This window comes from Mauremys reevesii, linkage group 21 (assembly GCF_016161935.1).
Source record: "Mauremys reevesii isolate NIE-2019 linkage group 21, ASM1616193v1, whole genome shotgun sequence".
Taxonomy (NCBI): domain Eukaryota; kingdom Metazoa; phylum Chordata; order Testudines; family Geoemydidae; genus Mauremys; species Mauremys reevesii.
Window position 1 is genome coordinate 3,925,671 of NC_052643.1, and position 8,704 is coordinate 3,934,374.

The 8,704-nt window shown below is 51.8% G+C and overlaps 1 protein-coding gene across 2 annotated transcripts in view; it reads right to left on the bottom strand.

Annotated features, from left to right (window-relative positions):
- The window catches only part of MFAP2 (microfibril associated protein 2), a 29,347-nt gene extending 20,935 nt beyond the window's left edge, over nt 1–8,412 (bottom strand). For both annotated transcript variants that reach the window (XM_039508594.1, XM_039508593.1), the window contains exon 1: nt 8,301–8,412. The gene's annotated coding sequence lies outside the window, so the exon portion shown is untranslated. The remainder of the gene's footprint in view (nt 1–8,300) is intronic.
- Nucleotides 8,413–8,704: the final 292 nt, after the last annotated feature.

Sequence of the window (8,704 nt, forward strand, 5' to 3'; positions counted from 1 at the left end):
AAGATGGCCTCTGACTCAAGCCAAAACCTCAAGTGATGGTCAGTACTGTGCTGAATCGCTGCCCTGGCTTCCCAACGTTCATCTTAACGCCCTTTTCTCCTCACTCAACACACAGGGATCTGCTTAAAAATGGTAACTATAAAATCATAGTCCTCACACGTTCGTTAGCAGTGCTTGACTAACTACATGCTTCAGCAATCTCTTCCCCTCCCACTGGAACGCAGCCACCTCTGGGGTGGAACGTCATGGCTGTGCGATACAGTGCAGCAGCACAAGGTCTGGTGGAAACTATTTAATGGAAAATTGGGGCATAGATTAAAGAAGTTTTTTTCATGGAAAGTGTCTGCTTCCCGCTGCAAATCTCAACTTCTAGTCGAAAAACCGAATACCCGAAAAAATTTGATTCAGGAATGCTGCTGCGGTGCCTTCTGGGAGCTGGTGTTTAGACAGCTCATAGCCTCATTCTCCTCTACAGGCAGGTTCCGGCTACATCTGCTATGATACACCAGCTGGCTCAACAAGAAGGGCGACAGTGGTGTATCATGGGAGATGTAGTCTGACCAGGGAGCTGGCCCATAGAATAAAATGGCGGCATGAGACCACCAAACTAAAATTCCCATGAAGCAGTGGCTACACAGTGCTGGCTATGGGGTCATTCCCCAATGCCCAAGGAGAAATCCTGATATAAGAGAAATAACTTAGTTGGATATTTCACTTTTGCCAGAAAGTTTTTTTTTTGTGTGAAAAATTTCCTGAAGGGTCCCCAGTACTGCAGCACGTTAAACTACCTCCCAGTATTACAATATCTGTACAGAACGCTCTAGCAATGAAGTGAATGTTTCCCACCAGGGCTTTGGAGCTGTGCTCCGGCTCCGCTCCACCTCCAGGCAAAAACCTGCAGCTCTGCTGCTCCGGAGCTGCTCCGCGCTCCAGCTCCAGGCTCCGCTCCAAAGCGCTACAACAAACAAGCTCTCCAGTAAAATCTGAGAAGCCAGGACCAACTATGGATGCTCTGAATCCCTTGCAGAACAAACAAATACACCAAAACAACTTCAGATTTGGGCACGAAACCAAAGACGTAGCCTGATTTTTGCCCATGGAGAACTGAAAGCCAAGGTGTGTTAGGATACGTCTGCACAGCAAAAAACCACGTGGCAGTGAGTCTTAGAGTCTACAGATTTGGGTTCACGGCCATGTAGACATTTCGGCTTGGGCTGGGGCTCTGACACCTCTCCCCCTTTCCAGGCTTCAGAGCCCGAGCACCAGCTGGAGCCAAACCGTCTACATGGCTATTTTTAGAATTGTAGTGCGAGCCCACCGCTCCCAAGTCTGTAGACCTGGGCTCTGAAACTTGAAGCCACTAGTTTTGTGTCTGTTTAGTTACTAACTGAGCGGATCCCAGGTTGGAGAAATCAGTCTTGGACATGAGATTCTATAAAGAAAGGATTGCTGGCATAATTCATACCGATTCATTAAATACACTGTAGCTTAAGTGGCTTTCATTTTGGAGTCCAGATCAATGTAATGACATGAATTGGGTGTGTGTTTGTTTTTTAAAAAGTGGCCTGGGTTGTATTCCTGGGTCCCTGGGCAAGTCACTTCTCTGGCCTGTGCCTCAGTTTCCCCATTTGTTAAAAAGGAACGATTCTTTCCTTCTTTTGTAAAGTGCTTTGAGCCCTCCAGATGGAGTGTGCTAGATAATTACTGGGTATTATTAATGGGCAGCCCCCCACACAATTTCTTGGTTTTAGACGGCTCTGCAAATACTCATTTGAAAAGGTTATAAACAAACAGAAATGGTGCTGTGGAATCTTCCACGGCTACAAGCGGCAGGGACCTCGCGGCGATGGGTCACCTGACAAAGCAACTCCGGCAGCGTAGCGCCCCCGGCGTCCTGCTGGGGCAGTGGGTTCATGCAGACGGCAGGACGCTGCGTCTTTCTTGCAGCAGCCAGAGGGGGCTTTGCTGGAGAACTCGCACCTCAGTACTGATCAGAGCAGACGGTGGTTCAGTTTAAGTGTTGTGCGCAGTGATGATGTAGCCGTGTCGGTCCCAGGATATTAGAGAGACAAGGTGTGGGGAGGTCACATCTTTTATTGACCAACTTCTGCTGGTGAAAGACAAGCTTTTGTGCTGCACAGAGCTCTTCCTCGGACACGACTACACCCTGCAGGTTGCACAGCTGCCAGCAAAAAGACTTGCTGGTCAGCTTGTAAAGGGAGGGGGGACAAGGGGGTGGTAACATGCCAACAAAAGAAAACATGTCTTTTTTCTCCCTTCGCCTTTCCCATGTATTTTGCCCACGTGTCTACCGGCTTCTCTTGCAAAGATTCAGTTGCGACGGCTTATCCAGAGCTTGGACTGCTGCCGGCATCTCGTTAGCGCCAGTGCAAGGTGGAACGCTGCTTTCCTCCTCTAGATAAGTCATCCCTGTTATCACCATATGAAGCTAATTTTCCAAAACTCCTTCATAACCAGCACCGCTAACCTGTGCTTAGCGGGCCTCTGCACAACCTTTACTATCAACACCCCACCATGAAAACAAAGGCCCGGCTCCCCCACGCACTTACCCACACGCTTAATTTAACCCATGGGAGTAGCCACTGTGAGTCGAGTGCGGTGTGGGTGTTTGCAGAATGGGAGCTGCAGGGACAGCAAATCACATGGAGAGGGAGCGGGGAAGGATCTGTTTTAAAAGAATCTTTTCCAGACTGATGTGAACTGAAAAATACACTGGCATAGATCGCTGCTTTGGTGTGTGTCCCTTTAAGAAACAGCAGAGGTAGAGGGGTGGCGGGTGTGTGTGTGTGGAGTTAGATCACACAGCCAAACCCTGCAATTAGCACAGACTGTGGTCAAAAGCCTCCTATTTAAGGGGCCAGTGTACAGGTTGACAGTCCCACTTCTAATGCATCCAGCAGCTTTTTCCCAGCGTCCTTTGATTTCTCCATGCATGAATAGAGACTTGCTCTAGGGAGAATTTCTTGTCTCTCTCTCCCCCCTCTGACCATGCCTGTTTTCCTTGGAATGCTCCCTGCCCCCCACTTTACCCACCCCCAAGGTCCTTCACTGGAAAGGAAATACTTGCTCGATGCTCTGGGCAAAGTGTCCTTAAACAGGCCTGGACATAACACGCTTTGTTCTTTAGGAAAGTTTCCTGGTATCTCCCCCCCTTTGAAGAAATGCGTGCGCAGAGCATCGAAGGAGACCACTTCTGCCCATGCTGATGCTCTTCCCACCCCCCAATCAATTAATCCAGGGCCAAACTTGATGCAATCAGCTTGAAAAGGAATGAGGTCAATGATTCAGATAAGCACTTTTCAACAAGCAAGCGACGTTCCTCTTTGGGTGCCGGGAGACCCAGTCTGAGCAAAGGGCTGGCTGGGAGTGGCGCCATTGCCCCAAGGCAGGAGGGTCTGGGCACTGGGTTTTTCGGTATTTGCATGTGCTTGGCGTTCAGTGGTTTGCAGAGACGTGAGCTCATTTGGGAAGGATTCCTTGGAAGGGTCTGTGTGTCCCTTCCTAGGTGCAGTTTGCTGTGGAGAGTCACGCCAGGATCCCATCAAAGCACAAGCAATGCCAAGATAGCTTTGGGAAGCGAGATTCGAGAATTGCATTTAAGAAATAAACAATGGATGGTTAATTGTAGGCACCTGTGGAAAGGTGGAAGGTGCTGCAGAAGCCCCTCAGTCCCCCTACACAGCGCCTCCTGCTGGTCCACTCTTGTCTCTTTCCCCCTCCAGTTTGCTCATGTACCTCAATCCTGTCCTGCAACTTCCCCCGGCACTCCAGTCCTGCCCTCCACCACCCACAGCGTGGCCAATACACCTCAATCCAGATATCCAGCACCTCCTGCTATTCCAGCCCTAGGTTTGTCTCCACACCCCACAATCCTAACCTGCAGCCCCCGCGGCGGGCAGTGAAACGCACAACGTTGCTGAAAGCTTATTGCAAGATTTCTCCCTTGCTGGGGTGAAACAGACAACGTTCGACTGCTCCCCTGGACCATATATGCTCCTCGTGTCAAGAGGTATTTTGCAACTTGTGCATCACTGGTGAATGAACAGCAAGGACTATAAAATCCTCCAACATCTAGTCACCGGGGTTTTGGGGGTTGACAAAGCTGCTTAGATTTTGCAAACCCTCTTTTGTCTTGTTCTGGAAGCCCTGGGTACTTTCCATGCGCCGTTCGCATTTTAAATTCACCATTTCTCTAGCTCGGTGATTCTCAACCCGCGGCCCAATCAGCACAGAGCTGCGGCCCACGTGACAGCCTCGGGGCTATACAGGTAGTATGGGATGCAGCCCGCAATGGGTTGAGAACCACCGGCCTAGCTCCAGGACTGGCAGCCTGTGCCGTTGGCTAGGGCCAAGCCCATCATCCTAAAGCTCAGCTGGCACGGCTGGGTGACTTGTCTGTAGGCTGTTCTCACCCCTCCCAATGACACTGTCCCTCCTCCCTTTCTTGGCTCAGTCTCGCCGCTGAGCGGCACATGAAGCCAATAAATCCAAGTCGAAACTTCCAAGCCCACCATGTTCCAGTGCCTTTGAAATCAGGCCAAATGAGCTGGCCTGTCCCTAACAAAACACTTAACTCTTTTCCTGCCTCTTGTGTCTGAAGGGCTCCAATCACTTTACAGACCCAAACTCTTACAAAGGCCCCTGTGAGATAGGCAAGGAGAATGGTTCCCATTATACAGATGGGGAAACTGAGGCACAGTCCAGGGAAAAGAGTTGCCCAAGATCATACAGAGTCTAGAATGAATGAGGCTCATTTGCCTCTTAATGTAGGGCTCACACAGAAGGTTCAGCTAGCCCAGCGGACAACAGCCTGCCCAATAGGCAACACACCACTCCAGCCAATGGTGGACCAGCTCCAGGGTTTTAGTGCTAGTCTTTGAAGCCCTCAGTTGGCCAATCCTTGCTCCTTCAGGCCTTATCGACACTAGGAAAGATTCCTGCCCACGTTCCAGCAATGGCAGAGGCACTGGTGCTGGCCATGGGAAGGACACCTGCGTAGGTTTTTACCACTCGCCGGTGGATAAAATGCCCGTGCCCTGGCTATGCAGCAGTGCCGCTGCACTGTCGCTGGAGCACGGGTCCTGCAGCATCTCGGAGCTTAGCTATTGTCTCCCGTTGACGTCTACAACCAATGAGGACGCCGTGACTCGGAGAGCCCAGAGTCACCACGCTGGGGCTGAGCCTTCCGCACCTGGGATGAGACTCGGCTCTGCACATGGACTCCAGAGCTGGCAGCCCAGAGAACAGGCACATGGGCTGCATCACAGAAAGAGGGTAACCGCCTTGGGTAAAGGGGGTGGAAATGTCCACAGGAGGGGGGACCCGCTGGAGCTGGTCACTGTTTCAAAAACCCCTTCCCCCACAGGCTGCATCTGGAGCTCTGAAGCTTGAGGAGTCTGGTTCCAAGCCAGTTCCCACCCCGCCGGGGCTATAAAGGAGAGGGGAACAGATTCAGAGGCCACATGGGAAGGGAAAAGGTCAATCCCGTCTTTTCCAGCGAGTGAGGTGAGGTTGTCAGCCCACGTGCGCGATACGTTGGAATTCAGCTGCCGGAACTGGGGGTGCTCAGAAGGAAAATGGGGCTGGTTCCCTGCCCAGCTCCCCACCACTGCCAGATAGACCCAGCGCCCCTTCCTTTGGCATCCCAAGAGGCACTGGGACTCCCGCAGCCCCGTCCTTTAGCCCGACCTGCCGTGACGAGAGAACCACGTGGACTCATCGTTGCTTTTAACCATGGCTCAAGCCTGGCACTCGTCCAGCGCTGCACTTGTATCTCCTCTACCCCAGGATCCAACCGCTCGTACGGCTGGATCCAGGAGGGGGCATCCAAGTCCTACCTCTGACTTCTGCCTCCCTGGCTCTCGAGCCTGGTTGCACGGTCCTGAGCCGCGCAGTGATTCTGTTCCACCCTGCTGGACTCGGAGTTCTCACAGGGCGGTGGGAGAGCCCCCCGACTGATCGGATCCTGGCCCCGGTTATTGGCATTCGCCAGACTTCAAAAGTCACGTTATGCTATTTTTTTTCTTTAAGTTACGGGGTTGAAATACGTTAATTCGCTGGGTTGTTAGCGTGTGCGAGTGTGGTGGGCATAGAGGATGGGGAGAATGGCAACCCCACACACCAAGCCCTCCAGCCACACCGCGGGTAAAGCACAGCCAGGAGCGAGAGAGACGTACAGGCTCCAGGGCCCATTCAGGCCTTAGCCTCTCGGCCAAGACTGCTGACCAGGGAATCGATCAGTCTCCGGTGGGGTGGCTGCACGCGCGATGGAGACTGCGGACGCGGGCAGAGATCGCTTCTTTCGTCTGAACATTCGTATCCCTAAACAGCAGGTGGCAACACCCAGTCAGTTCAGCTTTTTCCAATCAATTCTTTGAGATTCACTTACACCTCAAAAGCCACAAAAGAGTCCTGTGGCACCGTATAGATTAACAGACGTATTGGAGCATGAGCTTTCGTGGGTGAATACCCACCTCGTCAGACGCATGTCAAAAGCCAGCATTTATCTCAATGCGCTTCCCCATGCAGCGAGCGCGGATCAACTCTGCTAGTTCTACTTTCATCCCTACCATCCAAGATGGGCGACGAACTGGAATGGTGTCAAAATTCAGAGCTAACCTGCCTAGGAGAGGCAGCATGAGCCAGGGGAGTCCATTCCCATTCCCAGCTCTGCCACTGATCTGCTGTGTGACCTTGGGCAAGTCACCTGACCTCCCTGTGCCTGTTTCCTCTCCCACCCTTTGTCTTGTCTGTTTCTATTCCAAGCTCTTCAGGACTGGGACTGTTTATCAGGGGTCTGTCCACCACCTGGCACAACAGGGCCCTAAGGCATTGCTGGCCAAAAATAAACAATACTGCTCCATGGTTGGTCCCTGGGCTGCACAAGCTGTTTACTGATCCAAAGGGCCATTACAAAGGACGGCCCTTTGCGCCTTTAGACTGGTCACGGCGGCCACCGCTGGTTAGTTAACGTCACAGCTTTTCCTCTCATCTCCACGAGCCGCTGGGGCCGGTCTCCACTTGGCAAGTTACTGAAATCACTCTTAGTCCGGAAAACGGCCCAGTGCAGACTGTCCACAAAGCCGCATTCAAGTCCCTCTGCCCCCGCCCCGAGTCCCCAGTTCATCCTTTCAGCTGACAGCCCCTGCCCCCCTTGGGAAGCTCACCCAGGGGCTTGCGGCTACATGCACCTTGGGCACGTCCGCTGCTCCCCACGAACAGTGAGTGGCAGAAGGGTCCCAAGAGATGGGCACTAGCCATATGCATCCCAGTGCCTCATTCGGAGCAGATCAATGGAACATCACCAGTCAACAGGCGCCAAGAAATACCCCCCTCCCACCCCACAGGCTCCAACTCACCTAGCGGAAGAACCCCATTAAATCTACCCCCGCACCCAGGCACGGTTGTTTTGCTCTGAAAGATGTGGCTGTTGCATGCACTGAGCTGGAAGTGGGAAAATCTGCTCAAGTTTATGGAGGAACTTTCCTTTCTGCTCCGTGCTCCAAGAGACCAGATGTTTTTGTAATGCACATCTGGGAACAATCAACCTCGGAGCAAGAACACCACAGTCGCCTCTTTCATTCAGTTAAACCCCACCTTCCAAAAGGCCTCCCCCCTCCCCCAACTTTTTACACAGCCATCCAGCTGCCAGAGGGAGAGAACAAAGAGAAGGAGGTTTCAAGGTTTTTTTGGCCACTGACCAAAGGTAAAACTCACTGAAGTGGGCTTAATTTCCCCCACCCCGCGCACACTTTTTGGGGGGTGGGGGGGAGACATTAACAATCTTTTGTGCAGTTAGTTTCCAGGGAGGGGAAAAAGTTTGAGCTTCCTTCAAAAGTGAGGCTATTTTTAGATTGATTTCTTGGCTAAACATCTGTAATTCTACAATGGTCTAGTTCTAGATTTTAAAAATATCCCCCCCCAAAACCCTCTTTTTTCCAAATCAAACTCTGGCCGCTCAGAACAATTGCTTTTTGCTTAAAGCCCAGAGACCAGCTTTCCAGAGCTGAGCTTCACCTTGGGCTGGAGAAACACAAACACATTTGGCAAGAAGAAAAAATGCAGTTAAGGGGATTCGCCCCCCCTCCTCTATTCAACCAAGAAATTCTGCATTTCCTCACTTTGAGCTAACTAGACACTAAAATCCTACTTCCCATCGTCCCTCCAAGTATACCCTAAAGATGTCGCATCTCCAGCTGGGAAGTGCTCAGCTCCCCAAATCTGTAAGAATTGCTCTGCCTCTCCCAACGGGTCCTCTGGCCACTTTCTCATTTTCTTACCAGTTTGGGATGGATGTGCCGGTTCGGTCCTTTCCAAATGCCTTGATCTCTTCTGTCTGGTCTAAAAGCTCCAAAATGGGACAAGCAGCTCCTACCTCCAACATGATTGCACCACTGGGTCCTAATGCTACACCCAGTGCATTCTCAGCCCTGCTTCCTTTAAAGGGAAAAGATAAATGGAGGTTACTGCCCGTCACTCAATTGCAGAATTATTTTTTTTTAAACTCCTCAAACCCTGGCGGGTGTGAGGTCAAGGAAAGAAGAGAGGGGCTGGATCCAGGATTGGGGGCTCTCCGGCACTTCTGCAATGCAATACTAACACCAGAGCCTCAAGCAGAGCTCTCCCGCCGGTACCAGCGCAGCCCAGGACAGTGGTGGTCAGGAGTCATTCCCCATCACCGGCT